This window comes from Euphorbia lathyris, chromosome 6 (genome assembly GCF_963576675.1).
Source record: "Euphorbia lathyris chromosome 6, ddEupLath1.1, whole genome shotgun sequence".
NCBI lineage: Eukaryota > Viridiplantae > Streptophyta > Magnoliopsida > Malpighiales > Euphorbiaceae > Euphorbia > Euphorbia lathyris.
In genome coordinates, this window is record NC_088915.1 from 19414541 (window position 1) to 19433740 (window position 19200).

The following is a 19200-nucleotide window of genomic DNA, read 5'->3' on the forward strand; positions in this document are numbered from 1 at the left end:
GCCTTCATAGGATTTGATAGGATCTCCTGGCTGTTTCACATTTCAGCTAACTAGTAGAATGCCTCTTATTTGGTTAGACATGTGCACAGTTTGCTAAAACCTTTGCTTGTTAACTTATTAAATGTTGGACTTGTTTGCTTAATTCGCTTGCCTGACCTGAGCTTCATAGAGCTCAATTGCCTGCACAAAACACATCTTGTACAAAAGTATGTCCTGCATGAAATACATTCTACACCAAAACCATGTTCTGTATGAAACTGTGTCCTGCACGAAACACGTCCTGTCGAGAACATATCCTGTTTGTTGTTGAGACTCCTCACATTCCTCAAGCTTGTGAATAAAATAGAAAATTGTTAAATTATGGATTAAAACGAATAAAATAGAAAGTTCTAAATTAAGGATTAAAATGAATTAAAAGAACGTATTCAAATTAAGGATTAAAATTATTAAAAAGAAAGTTATTAAAAAATATAAATGAATAAAAGTAAAAAGAAAAGTTTATTGATACATGGAAATACAATTAAAAATTCACTAATTAGTTTTTCCTACCAAAAAAAATCACTAATTAGTTAAATTGAAACGCAATCAAAAGGACTAAATTGAACGAAATTAAACAATTTGAATAATTATAGGTATCCAAATGGTTGTGAGATGAAATTTATCTAAAATTGGTTTGTTTATTCGGAATCATTGTTATCGATAAAATGAATCAATTAAATCAATAATATTAGAAATAAGTAACATAATTATATAATTAATTATGGAGTAAAAATGGACAAAGGACTAAAATTGAAAAGTTTATTTAGAGACCAAATCGATAGAAAGAGCAAACTTCAACTTAAGGACTAATGTGAATAAAACAAAAAACTATTAAATTACGGATTAAAACGAATAAAATAGAAAGTTCTAAACAAAGAATTAAAATGAATTAAAGGAACGTATTTAAATCAAGGATTAAAATGATTGAAACGAATGTTATTAAAAAACATAAATAAATAAAAGCAAAAAGAAAAGTTTATTGATATATGGAATACAATTAAAAATTCACCAATTAATTAAATTGAAAACCAATCAAAGAGGACTGAATTGAACGAAATTAAAGAATTTGGATAACTATAGGTATCTACACACTCGTGAGATGAAATTTATCTAAAATTGGTTCGTTTATTCAGAATCATTGTTATGGATAAAGTGAATCGATTAAATCAATACTATTAACTTGTAATATTTGACAACCTTATGATAAAAAAATAAAACTGAAATTAATTTAGTATAAGAGAAAGGATGAACAATGTATATTTTACCGTACAAATTTTTTGAAAAAAGGACTATTGTAAATATAATATGTTCCCTCAGAAACATTTATGTCAAGGTATTTTTAGAAAATCCCGACTAATGGACCACGAATTGTATGTATCAAAAAATTGGAATTTGTTCGGGTTGTTTCGATAAAGTTTCGGCTATAAACAGTTTAATTTTCAGTCCCTTAAAAACTTGTCTAAGAGCTAATATTTATAGGCTTAATTAGGATTTTAGGGTTTCAATTGGAAAAAGCAAATAAAGCAAGGTCAAAAAGGGGATTTCCAAGCCTTTAATCAATTTAAATTCAGAAAACCTACTGTGCAAAAAGGGGGAGACAGCATGTTGCCACACATCTGACTGTCTGACGTGCTGGAGAGTAGCCTGCCAACACGCATGAGGCGCACCAGACACGTCGCGACACACGTGTCAGGCGCGTGCCGTGCGTCATGGGGCCAACTCTAGGCCAGACTAAAACCCCGTGTGGCGCCTTGAATTTTCCCAAGTCTGGGACAACCAACTCCTACCGAAGGGTCCCGTCAATGTATATGTCGGTATTCCGTCCCGGAGAATATCCCTTTGGTTAGACCTCACCTTAGAAAGAGGCACACACTATGGGCTCGGTCCGCCCACATTGTCCATAGAGTTCCCCTCTATGGAAACATCTGTCTCCCTTCACGAAGGACGTATGCCCGACTTTTCTATCCCTAATGGACGAGGGTGGATCGCGTAAGCCAGTTCCGACTATTGACCCAGGGGGTGGCGGAGATCCAACGCCAGGGTAGTCCCTGACCCCTATTGTGTTCGTTATGCCAACTCTGCCTCTTCCATCAGTGAATGTTGGCATGCCCCATTCGTCATTCCATGCTGAATCCTTCTCGTAGTTTTTCCAATGCTTGGGGTTGAGTTTGTAGATGCCCAAACTCCCCCTTTTACACTCTCCCCCACTCAGAGGATCAACGTCCCCGTTGATCGGGTTCAAATCCTGTTGTGAGAGATTCACTTCTATCTGAATGCTACTGAGGTTCCACCAAGCTATTGACATTCTTGTTTCCAACAGATCTCCGCTTGCATTTTAACTCTGATTGAGCTTTCGTGTTGTTCGCTTCTCACTAGAGATGGTTTCAACTTCGACCATCACTTTGCTATTTTTGTAATCTACAACTTGAGCATCTTCGACTGAAGATATTTACTTGCGCTGCAATTATAAACTCCATTCCTTGACGATAGCAAAAGTACTTTTCAAAGGTTTTTGAAGTTTTGAAAAATTCTTTCCCTATCAACTCGTATTTCCATCCGAGTACTCTTCCTCCATAGATCATATCCTCTGATACTCTTTCTACTCTGTCTCCACGTATCATCTCCTAGTCTTCTTATACTAACGACTGTTCTCCGAGTCTTCTTCTCTTCTTCCATAATGCATCTTTATCTATCTTACTCTTCCATAATATACCTTAATATACTATAATATACCATAAAGGGGGTCCATATGGGACCCACTTCCCATCCCCCACTCAGTCGCTTAACGTCCCCATTGAGTGGGGTTTGGAACATCGATAAAGACTATTGATGTCGACGAGCCAAACAAGAAGTCGTTGATATTTGCTTCAATGTCTACATGTTCACCTTCGCTATTCTTGATCCCTTTCTTTCTTCCAAATTCGTACCTTGCAATAAGGACCAAAAGGAAAGCCGTAGTATTCGTAATATGAAAATGTGAATGTTGGTAGCCGAATAGTTTTTAGGTAAGCCTACCAACATTCACAATGGAAGCAAAATATCAAGACAATAATAATGCCATCATTATTCACAATAAAAGGGTAAGAACCCTTACACAATTTTACAAGTATTCAAATACTTGATTTACCGAAGTATTGATGTTGATACACCAACTGTGTAGCCAATATCCTCTCATTGTCGATTATGGCTGAGGAGGAAACATAAGGCAAGCTTGGACTTGTCTGTTGATGGTTCAAACTTTGCTTCATCTCCTGCCTCCTTTTGTATTAAACTTTTTGCCTCTAATGTCACCATTGGTTCTGCCTCAATTGTCATCGTTGGGTTGCTTCGCCTTCTCCCTCAAGATGAGCTCGAAGTCAAAGTTGAAACCTAAAACTAAAAATCGTGGGGTTCTCCATCGATGGTCTTACAATCTACCTCTGTCAAATATTTGGTTAAGCTCGTATTTCATCGATCATTGCCTTCATAGGATTTGATAGGATCTCCTGGCTGTTTCACGTTTCAGCTAACTAGTAGAATGCCTCTTATTTGGTTGGACATGTGCACAGTTTGCTAAAACCTTTGCTTGTTAACTTATTAAATGTTGGACTTGTTTGCTTAATTCGCTTGCCTGACCCGAGCTTCATAGAGCTCAATTGCCTGCACAAAACACATCTTGTACAAAAGTATGTCCTGCATGAAATACATTCTACACCAAAACCATGTTCTGTATGAAACTGTGTCCTGCACGAAACACGTCCTGTCGAGAACATATACTGTTTGTTGTTGAGACTCCTCACATTCCTCAAGCTTGTTGGGGTTCCAACACACAAAACCACGTTCATTTTGTTGTTAAGGCTCTGCATTTCCTCAAGTTTATTGTGGTGCCAATACCTGCACAAAACACGTCCTTTTTGTACATGAGTTGTTTATGACGTCCCCTCCACAGAGCTCATTACAAATAAGGATAAAACCTATGAATTATCTCAGGCATCCCCTCAATACATTAATTGTCACACCCGACCCTAGACGACCTCAATCGACATCGGGCGTGAAATAGAAAAATCATAATCAATACTTAGGAGTCTCCAATTTAACCCAATATCATTATATTACAATTGCAATACCAAAGTTCTAACCATAATTCTAACAATAAGCAGCCAACTTTCAAACCCCGCTTAAACGGTCGGTAACCTTCTCTATATCCTGTACTTTCTCACCTAAAAACATTAAAATATTTAAAAACGTGAGACAAAAATCTCAGTAAGAAACTATCAGCTATAAAAACCAATTTTATTTAACATAGCTACATATATACATTTATCAAGGGATTTAATCAAAACCTTATAAAAGATTGTAATCAAATAAGTGTTTTATCAAATCAACTTGTAATCAAATAAATATTTTATCAAACCAACTTGTAATCAATCAATAAAGCCTTATATCAAAATCAATCATAACCGAAAATATAATCCAAGTGAACTTAAAACATTGTATCCATCCTCGAGTTTCTCCCCTTAAGTATCAATCCATAACCACATATATAGTCGAGACGTCTCTTAACATTGCCTATCTCATATGGTCTTACCCAACACTTCGCTGCCATACCCAATAGGTCTTCAGACTGTGTACACATGCCATATTTCTCACTAAATATGGTCTTTAAAATTAAATCCACCATACCGAACTACTCTCAATGGATACCAAACATTTAATTCCATATATATATATATATATATTGAAACCAAAAACATATATGTATATATGTATATACTTCACTTGATCATAATCAAGTTCACAAGTGTTCAATTCTCCAAAATATCAATCCTTAATCAAATAAAATTTCCAAAATTAATCAACCAACGAAACCTCAAATCAATATAACCCAGTAAAATCTGTAATTCACATTTAAACATAGTCAATAGTTCATTTGAACTATAATTTCACAATAAAAAGCAAGATTGTGAAAAACCTCAATTTTACAAAATTCCGGCATAACCCTAAAATATCAATTTCTGGTAATTCTTTGATTATATATATATCTATATACATAAAACTCAAAATATAGTTGATAGTTACTTACCTTGGCTACTAATTGAACAAAATACACCCGATCGATTCGCCTCTAAATTCTGTCTAAGACGTTTCCACTCCAAACACTCCCGAAATACAAAAACTCTTCAGTTAGGACTTAAATCTATACATAAGGATGCTGTGGTTCCAATTTCGAGTGATTCGGACGGTCGAATCTCCGTAAATCAAAGAAACAGTGGAGAAACGGTTCAGAGAAAACTGATAAATCTCAAAGGAATAAAAAAGAAAAAAAAAAGGAAAGAACACGAATGCACCTCCTGGAACCTTTGAGATATATATCTCAAATTTGATAAATATCATGTTTGATCCTCCATCTTTCTATAATCTTTTAAAAATTACCTTAAAGTTTTAATTACACATAAAATCATCGAATTAACTCCAAACTTTTCCTATAGCACCAAATAAAAATCACATACCCAATAATTATAATATATACTAATATTAAAATAGAAATTTTAGAAATTTAGACACGGACGTGACATTAATAGTATAACTATTCATCTTCAACGTAAGCCCACATGGCCTCAGCCACTGCCGGATTTGTATTAGCCTTCATGGCCTCAGTTTCTACCGGATTTGTATTAGCCTCCATGGCCACGGCTTCTATCGGATTTGTACTAAGCCCCATGGCCTCGGCTTCTGCCGGAATATTCTCGAGTGATCACGACCTTCATTTCTTTCCTTTTTTTTATTTTTCTTTTTCTCTTTTTTTTTCACATTTACTTATAACCATAACATTTGCTCAATTTCATCTCGTGACCATCTATGGGTCAGTTGATAATTTTGCAATTCTTCCTACGACCTTCTTTAGTCAAATAAATCTTCCGTCATTTCATCTCCACAAGGCCTTATATGGCCAAAGAACCATTTCACTGGGTTGTTCTCACCCGATATTCGTAAATACATCTGATATCTATCATCTGCCATGATAGACTGGGCCAATATGTCTATTGATACCCACTATTTCCTGCAAAAGGGCCCATTTCTGTACGATGGACAGTGTCCATATAATCCGAAAATAACTCTATAATGAGTTTTCCTTGACTCTTGAGAAGGCATACACAATTTTCTACTGAATTCAGATAGGATAGAATTCAGATTACGCCTCAATAATATGGCTATGACAACAATCTATTCTCTAGATCATCTCCATGCCACTTCACATGAGCGTCAAATGTTGAACAACCATGACGCATTCTCCCCCCTTAAAGGGACTGCATCGCGTACAATTCCATCGCCCACTACCGTAGGGAGTATGCATTCACTGTCTAGCATTCACATGAATTAATGATCTTAGTTCAATTTTGTTATTTCCGCATTCCCACACACTGGGTAAAGTCTCACAACACTGGTCCTAGTAAACCACGGGCTTGAATCAAACCGAAAAGTATCATAAATTTCCATCTGTCAATTCGTTTGAGGGAAATTTAGGATCTTTACTATCGCTAGCCCACATCTCAAAGGACTCGCTTTGATGAAGCAATGTTCGCTCACACCACGAGGAACTCGATTAGTTTAAGCAACATTATCCCACACCACGAAGAACTTGTTTAGTTAAAACACTGTTGGTTTACCCTGCGAAGAACTCGCTTAGTTAAAGTTGGCACTTTACAAAGAACTCGTTTAGTTAAAGCTTACTCGCCTGCCTCACAAAGGTCTTGCTCAATTGAGAGACTACCACATATTTCACAAGGCATTTGCTTAGTTTAGGCTTTGATACCAAATATTAAAGTTGGCACGCTCACTTTACAAAGAACTCGTTTAGTTAAAGCTTACTCGCCTGCCTCACAAAGTTCTTCCTCAATTAAGAGACTACCACATACTTCACAAGGCATTTGCTTAGTTTAGGCTTTGATACCAAATATCACGGGGCCAACTCTAGGCCAGGTTAAAACCCCATGTGGCACCTCGACTTTCCCCAAGTCTCAGCCAGCCAACTCCTACCGAAGGATCCCGTCAATGTATTTATTAGTATTCCGTCATGGAGGGTCTCCCTATGGTTAAACCTCGCCCTAGAACGGGTCACGCACTGTTGGCTCGGTTCGCCCACAGTGTCCATAGAGTTCCCCTCTATGGAGACATCCGCCTCCCTTCACGAAAAACATATGCCCGACTCTCCTGTCCCTAATGGACGAGGGTGGATGGCTTAAGCCAGTTCCGAGTACTGACCTAGAGGGTGGCGGAGATCCAACGTCAGGGCAGTCCATGTCCTCTATAGTGTTCCTTATGCTAACTCCGCCTCTTCCATCATCATACGTTGGCATGCCCCATTCGCCACTCCATGTCGAAGCCTTCTCGTAGCTTTTGCAATGCTTGGGGTTTAGTTTGGCTATGGCCAAACTCCCCCCTTACACTGTGCACAACCTAGAGAACACAGACACGTGTTTGGCGTGTGGTATCCACGTGTCGATATGTGTCCTCCCCTGAAAAAACTTCTTTCGTGGATTTATGGCCTGAGAATGTCCTTCGATATCTGATTTCGATGACTCTTATTCCGTTGTGCTTGTTTCAACGAGCCCATTTTTTTGTGCACGACCTGTGGCTAAAAATGACGCGATCTAAGGTTATTGTTGTGCAATTTGGTTTCAAATTTCACCCACAATTTCACCGAGTCACAACTTCCTCGTTAAACCCCTAAATTGAGCTCGGAAAAGTGAGATATGGCACTCTTAGGGGACACGAATATCTAAGATTTTCCAAAATTTAATTTGGTTCTCTGAAAAATTTGGTTTTAAATGGGAAAGGGATTACTTTAACTTACTCACGAGTTATTTTTCCGTGATCATTTTTTATTGTATTTTCCAAACATCCTTGAAAGATTTTCATTGAAGGGCTTCGACTCTAGTGTCTTTAGTTGCCCCAATATTATTATTGCGTTTTGTGCATTATGAGCCCAAGCTCCGCATGACTCGGTTCCTTCTCCCTCGAATAAGAGATGTCCTCATCACCAAAAGGATTTTTCTTAAAACTAATTAGTTGTCGAACGAAAGAGAAAGAATTAGGCATTTGATAAAAAAAATATTAGTTATGAACCAAACTATACCTAAATATTTTGAAGTCCCTAAATTAAATAGCACAAACTATAACCAAATATGAAACAATTAATCATTGAATTAGGCATTTGATAAAATTAAAACTGAATTAATATAATTAATAGGTTTGCAGTATGATGATATACATTATGACCCAATGATTAAAACATTTATAAGATTGAAAACATTTATAAGATTCAAAATGATTAAAACGTTTATAAGATTCAAAAAAACATTAAAAACCAGATCAGATGAATTTATGATTTATGAGGTATATATACAAGGATAGGATAGGATGTTTTAGACTCAACCAAAAAAACATATTATCTCATTTTTCCAAATTAATTAACAATGGCCGATGCAAATCCAATCGGAGAAAATCCTGTTGATGCTCCTGCTGATGATGCTGCTGCTGCTGGAGCTGGAGCTGTAGCTGGACCACATGCGAAAGTCCTTGGAGATTGTGGTTGTGAAAATAAGGATAAGTGCGGTGGGATAGAATATGTATGCGGTACTACTCCTTCACTCAAGATAATAGCTAATCTTGGTGACCCGTGTTTGAAGAATACCTTCTTATGTGCATCTCTCCACACCCCTTGTTACAATGATAAATTTCCTCGTTGTTAAACTCCGATCTCCTTGTTGTATTGATGCTATCTACTACTATTTCATGAATAATTACTAGCTAGTATACTCCTTAATATTAATTAAGTTGTATACTACTACTAGTACTACTTTTATTCAATAAAATTAACTCCATCCATCGGACAGGGCCAATTTACGTTTTATCTATTATTCTTCGTTTTCTTGTTTTCATCTGTTAATTAAGTTGTGTACTACTACTTTCATTTTTATTTTTATTATATTAAAAACCGTTATGAAAATTTAAAAAACATTTTTCTTAAGACAAACGAAACTCAAATAACATTATAAAAATATTATTAAACTTAAGTTGCAGCAATAATATAAATGAAATTACAGAAAATCAAGACCGACTAACCCAAAGTCATACACAGTGTTCCGAGACATGTATTAGCCTGGTTTTCAATCCGCACCAAAACAATACTTCTATCAAGTAAAATAGTATGTGAGAAATAAGTAACATAATTATACATTTAATTATGGTGTACAAATGGACAAATGGCTAAATTGAAAAGTTTATTTAGGGACCAAATTGAAAGAAAGAGCAAACTTCAACTTAAGGACTAATGTGAATAAAATAGAAAATTGTTAAATTATGGATTAAAACGAATAAAATAGAAAGTTCTAAATTAAGGATTAAAATGAATTATAAGAACGTATTCAAATTAAGGATTAAAATTATTAAAAAATATAAATGAATAAAAGTAAAAAGAAAAGTTTATTGATACATGGAAATACAATTAAAAATTCACTAATTAGTTTTTCCTACCAAAAAAATCACTAATTAGTTAAATTGAAACGCAATCAAAAGGACTAAATTGAACGAAATTAAACAATTTGAATAATTATAGGTATTCAAATGGTTGTGAGATGAAATTTATCTAAAATTGGTTTGTTTATTCGGAATCATTGTTATCGATAAAATGAATCAATTAAATCAATAATATTAGAAATAAGTAACATAATTATATAATTAATTATGGAGTAAAAATGGACAAAGGACTAAAATTGAAAAGTTTGTTTAGGGACCAAATCGATAGAAAGAGCAAACTTCAACTTAAGGACTAATGTGAATAAAACAGAAAACTATTAAATTACGGATTAAAACGAATAAAATAGAAATTTCTAAACTAAAAATTAAAATGAATTAAAGGAACGTATTTAAATCAAGGATTAAAATGATTGAAACGAATGTTATTAAAAAATATAAATAAATAAAAGCAAAAAGAAAAGTTTATTGATATATGGAATAAAATTAAAAATTCACCAATTAATTAAATTGAAAACCAATCAAAGATGACTGAATTGAACGAAATTAAAGAATTTGGATAACTATAGGTATCTAAACACTCGTGAGATGAAATTTATCTAAAATTGGTTCGTTTATTCGGAATCATTGTTATGGATAAAGTGAATCGATTAAATCAATACTATTAACTTGTAATATTTGACAACCTTATGATAAAAATTAAAACTGAAATTAATTTAGTCTAAGAGAAAGGATGAACAATGTATATTTTACCGTACAAATTTTTTGAAAAAAGGACTATTGTAAATATAATATGTTCCCTCAGAAACATTTATGTCAAGGTATTTTTAGAAAATCCCGATTAATGGACCACGGTTGTATGTATCAAAAAACTGGAATTTGTTCGGGTTGTTTCGATAAAGTTTCGGCTATAAACAGTTTAATTTCCAGTCCCTTAAAAACTTGTCTAAGAGCTAATATTTATTGGCTTAATTAGGATTTTAGGGTTTCAATTGGAAAAAGCAAATAAAGCAAGGTCAAAAAGGGGATTTCCAAGCTCTTAGAGTCGAAGTTGAAACCATCTCCAGTGAGAAGCGAACAACACCAAAGCTCAATCAGAGTTAAAATGCAAGCGGAGATCTGTTGGAAACCAGAATGTCGATAGCTTGGTGGAACCTCAGTAGCATTCAGATAGAAGTGAATCTCTCACAACAGGATTTGAACCCGGTCAACGGGGACGTTGATCCTCTGAGCGAGGGAGAGTGTAAAAGGGGGAGTTTGGCCATATGCAAACTCAACCCCAAGCATTGCCAAAGCTACGAGAAGGATTCAGCATGGAGTGGCGAATGGGACATGCCAACGTTCGCTGATGGAAGAGGCAGAGTTGGCATAAGGAACACAATAGGGGTCAGGGACTATCCTGGTGTTGTATCTCCGCCACCCCCTGGATCAGTAGTCAGAACTGGCTTACGCGATCCACCCTCATCCATTAGGGATAGAAAAGTCGGGCATACGTCCTTCGTGAAGGGAGACAGATGTTTCCATAAAGGGGAACTCTATGGACAATGTGAGCGGACCGAGCCCACAATGTGTGCCTCTTTCTAGGGTGAGGATTAACCGAAGGGATACTCTCCGGGACGGAATACCGACATATACATTGGCGGGACCCTTCAGTAGGAGTTAGTTGTCCCATACTTGGGAAAAGTCGAGGCGCCACAGGGGGTTTTGGCCTGGCCTAGAGTTGGCCCCGTGACACACACCACGCGCCTGACACATGTGTCGCGACGTGTCTGGTGCGCCTCATGCGTGTTGGCAGGCTACTTTCCAGCACGTCAGACAGTCAGATGTGCGGCAACATGCTGTCTCCCCCTTTTCGGACATTAGGTTTTCTGAATTTAAATTGATTAAAGGCTTGGAAATCCCCTTTTTGACCATGCTTTATTTTCTTTTTCCAATTGAAACCCTAAAAACCTAATTAAGCCTATAAATATTAGCTCTTAGACAAGTTTTTAAGGGACTGAATAGTCCTTTTTTCAAAAAATTTGTACGGTAAAATATACATTGTTCATCCTTTCTCTTATACTAAATTAATTTCAGTTTTAATTTTTATCATAAGATTGTCAAATATTACAAGTTAATAGTATTGATTTAATCGATTCACTTTATCCATAACAATGAATAGAATTTGAAAAAAATTACAAGTTAATAGAATTTGAAGAGGGTGAAAAAAATTTGAAGAGAGAGAAAGAAATGGAGGGAAGAAGATGAATAGATGGAGAGATAAGGGTAAATAAGTAATTTTATATTAAGTGGTTGGATTTTTTTATTTTTTGACAGGTCAAAGCTGAGGTGGCGCGTTGACTGAGCGTTGACCGGTCATTTTTACCTGTTGTACACTATAGTGGGAGGTCACCTATAAGTTCGTACACATTAGTGAGACAAAATGAAGGTTGTACACCAAAGTGTGAAATTGAGCAAAGGTTGTACACCATTGATGAAATTTATCCGGCAAAATATACATTGTTCATCCTTTCTCTTATAATAAATTAATTTCAGTTTTAATTTTTCTCAAAAGGTTGTCAAATATTACAAGTTAATATTTATTGATTTAATCGATTCATTTTATCCATAACAATGATTCCGAATAAACGAACCAATTTTAGATAAATTTCATCTCACGAGTGTTTAGATACCTATAGTTATCCAAATTCTTTAATTTCGTTCAATTCAGTCCTCTTTGATTGGTTTTTAATTTAATTAATGGGTGAATTTTTAATTGTATTCCATATATCATGTAAACTTTTCTTTTTGCTTTTATTTATTTATATTTTTTAATAACATTCGTTTCAATCATTTTAATCCTTGATTTAAATACGTTCCTTTAATTCATTTTAATTCTTAGTTTAGAAATTTCTATTTTATTCGTTTTAATCCGTAATTTAATAGTTTTCTGTTTTATTCACATTAGTCCTTAAGTTGAAGTTTGCTCTTTCTATCGATTTGGTCCCTAAACAAACTTTTCAATTTTAGTCCTTTGTCCATTTTTACTCCATAAGTAATTATATAATTATGTTACTTATTTCTAATATTATTGATTTAATCGATTCATTTTATCCATAACAATGATTCCGAATAAACAAACCAATTTTAGATAAATTTCATCTCACAACCATTTGGATACCTATAATTATTCAAATTGTTTAATTTCGTTCAATTTAGTCCTTTTGATTGCGTTTCAATTTAACTAATTAGTGATTTTTTTTGGTAGGAAAAACTAATTAATGAATTTTTAATTGTATTTTCATGTATCAATAAACTTTTCTTTTTACTTTTATTCATTTATATTTTTTAATAACTTTCTTTTTAATAATTTTAATCCTTAATTTGAATACGTTCTTTTAATTCATTTTAATCCTTAATTTAGAACTTTCTATTTTATTCGTTTTAATCCATAATTTAACAATTTTCTATTTTATTCACATTAGTCCTTAAGTTGAAGTTTGCTGTTTCTTTAAATTTGATCCCTAAATAAACTTTTCAATTTAGCCATTTGTCCATTTGTACACCATAATTAAATGTATAATTATGTTACTTATTTCTCACATACTATTTTACTTGATAGAAGTATTGTTTTAGTGCAGATTGAAAACCAGGCTAATACATGTCTCGGAACACTGTGTATGACTTTGGGTTAGTCGGTCTTGATTTTCTGTAATTTCATTTATATTATTGCTGCAACTTAAGTTTAATAATATTTTTATAATGTTATTTGAGTTTCGTTTGTCTTAAGAAAAATGTTTTTTAAATTTTCATAACGGTTTTTAATATAATAAAAATAAAAATGAAAGTAGTAGTACACAACTTAATTAACAGATGAAAACAAGAAAACGAAGAATAATAGATAAAACGTAAATTGGCCCTGTCCGATGGATGGAGTTAATTTTATTGAATAAAAGTAGTACTAGTAGTAGTATACAACTTAATTAATATTAAGGAGTATACTAGCTAGTAATTATTCATGAAATAGTAGTAGATAGGGATGCTATAGCATCAATATAACAAGGAGATCGGAGTTTAACAACGAGGAAATTTATCATTGTAACAAGGGGTGTGGAGAGATGCACATAAGAAGGTATTCTTCAAACACGGGTCACCAAGATTAGCTATTATCTTGAGTGAAGGAGTAGTACCGCATATATATTCTATCCCACCGCACTTATCCTTATTTTCACAACCACAATCTCCAAGGACTTTCGCATGTGGTCCAGCTACAGCTCCAGCTCCAGCTCCAGCAGCAGCAGCATCATCAGCAGGAGCATCAACAGGATTTTCTCCGATTGGATTTGCATCGGCCATTGTTAATTAATTTGGAAAAATGAGATAATATGTTTTTTGGTTGGGTTGGTTGAGTCTAAAACATCCTATCTATCCTTGTATATATACCTCATAAATCATAAATTCATCTGATCTGATTTTTTTCATGTTTTTTGAATCTTATAAACGTTTTAATCATTTTGAATCTTATAAATGTTTTAATCATTGGGTCATAATGTATATCATGGTACTGCAAACCTATTAATTATATTAATTCAGTTTTAATTTTATCAAATGCCTAATTCAATGATTAATTGTTTCATATTTGGTTATAGTTTGTGCTATTTAATTTAGGGACTTCTAAATATTTAGGTATAGTTTGGTTCATAACTAATATTTTTTTATCAAATGCCTAATTCTTTCTCTTTCATTCGACAATTAATTAGTTTAAGAAAAATCCCTTTGATGATGAGGACATCTCTTATTCGAGGGAGCAGGAACCAAGTCATGCGGAGCATGGGCTCAGCGTTCATGAAGGAGGGAGAGACCAAGCCAAGGAGAACCGTTTCCAGGACCTCACACACGCGGAGCGTGAGTTAGATCACGCGGAGGGTGGCTTCCCAGCTCGAGGGAAAACCTATTTTTATTTCAAAATCATCCCTCTCATATCTATCGATCATATGTTTCACATTTCACGTGAAAAACGTAAAAACATGAAATATGGTAAAAAAGGAAAAAAGAAAAAAAAAGTGAAAATGGTAAAAATGGGAGAAGTCAGAAAAAGGATAAAAACAAGAAAACATGAAAAACAGAAAAAAAAAATGTGAAAATGGTAAAAACCAGATAAATGGTAAAAATGGGATAAGCCGATAAAAACTAGAGAACATGAAAAACAAGTAAAAGATAAAAATGTGGAAAATGAGAATTTGAACAAGCATTTTTTAGACTTCCCCAAAGTAAGGGTAAACAATCATTTTTCAAACCGTTTACTTTGAAAAAAGTTTTGTTTCATAATGCACAAAACGCAATAATAATATTGGGGCAACTAAAGACACTAGAGTCGAAGCCCTTCAATGAAAATCTTTCAAGGATGTTTGGAAAATACAATAAAAAATGATCACGGAAAAATAACTCGTGAGTAAGTTAAAGTAATCCCTTTCCCATTTAAAACCAAATTTTTCAGAGAACCAAATTAAATTTTGGAAAATCTTAGAGATTCGTGTCCCCCATGAGTGTCGTAACTCACTTTTCCGAGCTCAATTTAGGGGTTTAATGAGGAAGTTGTGACTCGGTGAAATTGTAGGTGAAATTTGAAACCAAATTGCACAACAATAACCTTAGATCACGTCATTTTTAGCCACAGGTCGTGTACAAAAAAATGGGCTCGTTGAAACAAGCACAACGGAATAAGAGTCATCGAAATCAGATATCGAAGGACATGCTCGGGCCATAAATCCACGAAAGAAGTTTTTTCAGGGGAGGACACATGTCGACACGTGGATACCACACGCCAAACACATGTCTGTGTTCTCTAGGTTGTGCACAGTGTAAGGGGGGAGTTTGTCCATAGCCAATTGCAAAAGCTACGAGAAGGCTTCGACATGGAGTGGCGAATGGGGCATGCCAACGTATGATGATGGAAGAGGCGGAGTTAGCATAAGGAACACTATAGGGGACATGGACTGCCCTGGCATTAGATCTCCGCCACCCTCTAGGTCAGTACTCGGAACTAGCTTAAGCGATCCAACCTCGTCCATTAGGGACAGGAGAGTCGGGCATATGTTCTTCGTGAAGGGAGGCGGATGTCTCCATAGAGGGGAACTCTATGGACACTGTGGGCGAATCGACCCCACAGTGCGTGACCCGTTCTGGGACGAGGTTTAACCATAGGGAGACCCTCCATGACGGAATACTAATAAATGCATTAATGGGATCTTTCGGTAGGAGTTGGCTGGCTGAGACTTGGGGAAAGTCGAGGTGCCACATGGGGTTTTGACCTGGCCTAGAGTTGGCCCCGTGACATTTGGTATCAAAGCCTAAACTAAGCAAATGCCTTGTGAAGTATGTGGTAGTCTCTTAATTGAGCAAGATCTTTGTGAGGCAGGCGAGTAACTAAACGAGTTCTTCATGGTGTGAGATAATGTTGCTTAAACTAATCAAGTTCATCGTGGTGTGAGCGAACATTGCTTCATCAAAGCGAGTCCTTTGAGATGTGGGCTAGCGATAGTAAAGATCCTAAATTTCCCTCAAACGAATTGACAGATGGAAATTTATGATGCTTTTCGGTTTGATTGAAGCTCGTGGTTTACTAGAGCCAGTGTTGTGAGACTTTACCCAGTGTGTGGGAATACGGAAATAGGAAAAAGTGAACTAAGATCACTAATGCATGTGAATGCTAGACAATGAATGCATACTCCCTAAGGTAGTGGGCGATGGAATTATACATGATGCAGTCCCTTTAGGGGGGAGAATGCGTCATGGTTGTTCAGCATTTGACGCTCATGTGAAGTGGCATGGAGATGATCTAGAGAATAGATTGTTGGCATATCCATATTATTGAGGCATAATCTGAATTCCGTCCTATCTGAATTCAGTAGAAAATTGTCTATGCCTTCTCAAGAGTCAAGGAAAACTCATTATAGAGTTATTTTCAGATTATATGGACACTGCCCATCGTACAGAAAGGGGCCCTTTTGCAGGAAATTGTGGGTATGAATAGACATATTGGCCCAGTCTATCATGGCAGAGGATAGATATCAGATGTATTTACGAATATCGGGTGAGAACAACCCAGTGAAATGGTTTTTTGGCCATATAAGGCCTTGTGGAGATGAAATGACGGAAGATTCATTTGACTAAAGAAGGTCGTAGGAAGAATTGCAAAATTATCAACTGACCCATAGATGGTCACGAGATGAAATTGAGCAAATGTTATGGTTACAAGTAAATGTGAAAAATAAAAGAGAAAAAGTAAAAGAAAAAATAAAAAAGGAAAGAAATGAAGGCCGTGATCACTCGAGAATATTCCCGCAGAAGCCAAGGCCGTGGGGGCTTAGTACAAATCCGATAGAAGCCGAGGCCATGGAGGCTAATACAAATCCGGTAGAAACTGAGGCCATGAAGGCTAATACAAATCCGGAAGTGGCCGAGGCCATTGGGGATTACGTTGAAGATGAATAGTTATACTATTAATGTATTGAGGGGATGCCTGAGATAATTCATAGGTTTTATCCTTATTTGTAATGTGCTCTGTGGAGGGGACGTCAAAAACAACTCATGTACACAAAGGACGTGTTTTGTGCAGGTATTGGCACCACAATAAACTTGAGAAAATGCAGAGCCTCAACAACAAAATGAACGTGGTTTTGTGTGTTGGAACCCCAACAAGCTTGAGGAATGTGAGGAGTTTCAACAACAAATAGGACATGTTCTCGACAGGACGTGTTTCGTGCAGGACACAGTTTCATACAGAACATGGTTTTGGTGTAGAATGTATTTCATGCAGGACATACTTTTGTACAAGATGTGTTTTGTGCAGGCAATTGAGCTCTATGAAGCTCGGGTCAGGCAAGCGAATTAAGCAAACAAGTCCAACATTTAATAAGTTAACAAGCAAAGGTTTTAGCAAACTGTGCACATGTCCAACGAAATAAGAGGCATTCTACTAGTTAGCTGAAACGTGAAACAGCCAGGAGATCCTATCAAATCCTATGAAGGCAATGATCAATGAAATACGAGCTTAACCAAAGATTTGACAGAGGTAGATTGTAAGACCATCGATGGAAAACCCCGCGATTTTTAGTTTTAGGTTTCAACTTTGACTTCGAGCTCATCCTGAAGGAGAAGGCGAAGCAACCCAACGATGACAATTAAGGCCGAACCAATGGTGACATTAGAGGCAGAAGTTTAATACAAAAGGAGGCAGGAGATGAAGCAAAGTTTGAACCGTCAACAAACAAGTCATGCGGAGCATGGGCTCAGCGTTCATGAAGGAGGGAGAGACCAAGCCAAGGAGAACCGTTTCCAGGACCTCACACACGCGGAGCGTGAGTTAGATCACGCGGAGCGTGGCTGCCCAGCTCGAGGGAAAACCTATTTTTATTTCAAAATCATCCCTCTCATATCTATCGATCATATGTTTCACATTTCACGTGAAAAACGTAAAAACATGAAATATGGTAAAAAAGGAAAAAAGAAAAAAAAAGTGAAAATGGTAAAAATGGGAGAAGTCAGAAAAAGGATAAAAACAAGAAAACATGAAAAACAGAAGAAAAAATGTGAAAATGGTAAAAACGAGAGAAATGGTAAAAATGGGAAAAGCCAGAAAAAGGATAACAGCGAGAGAACATGAAAAACAAGTAAAGGATAAAAACGTGGAAAATAAGAATTTGAACAAGCATTTTTTTGGCACTCTGAAGTCAACCTTTGGTTTATCATACTTTGTTCCATTATACATATTTTTATAAGACTTCTCCAAAGTAGGGGTAAACAATCGTTTTTCAAACTGTTTACTTTGAAAAAAGTTTTGTTTCATAATGCACAAAACGCAATAATAATATTGGGGCAACTAAAGACACTAGAGTCGAAGCCCTGCAATGAAAATCTTTTAAGGATGTTTGGAAAATACGATAAAAAATGATCACGGAAAAATAACTCGTGAGTAAGTTAAAGTAATCCCTTTCCCATTTAAAACCAAATTTTTCAGAGAACCAAATTAAATTTTGGAAAATCTTAGAGATTCGTGTCCCCCGAGAGTGTCGTAACTCACTTTTCCGAGCTCAATTTAGGGGTTTAACGAGGAAGTTGTGACTCGGTGAAATTGTAGGTGAAATTTGAAACCAAATTTCACAACAATAACCTTAGATCGCGTCATTTTTAGCCACAGGTCGTGCACAAAAAAATGGGCTCGTTGAAACAAGCACAACGGAATAAGAGTCATCGAAATCAGATATCGAAGGACATGCTCGGGCCATAAATCCACGAAAGAAGTTTTTTCAGGGGAGGACACATGTCGACACGTGGATACCACACGCCAAACACATGTCTGTGTTCTCTAGGTTGTGCACAGTGTAAGGGCGGAGTTTGTCCATAGCAAAACTAAACCCCAAGCATTGCAAAAGCTACGAGAAGGCTTCGACATGGAGTGGCGAATGGGGCATGCCAACGTATGATGATGGAAGAGGCGGAGTTAGCATAAGGAACACTATAGGGGACATGGACTACCCTGGCGTTGGATCTCCGCCACCCTCTAGGTCAGTACTTGGAACTAGATTAAGCGATCCACCCTCGTCCAATAGGGATAGGAGAGTCGGGCATATGTTCTTCATGAAGGGAAGCGGATGTCTCCATAGA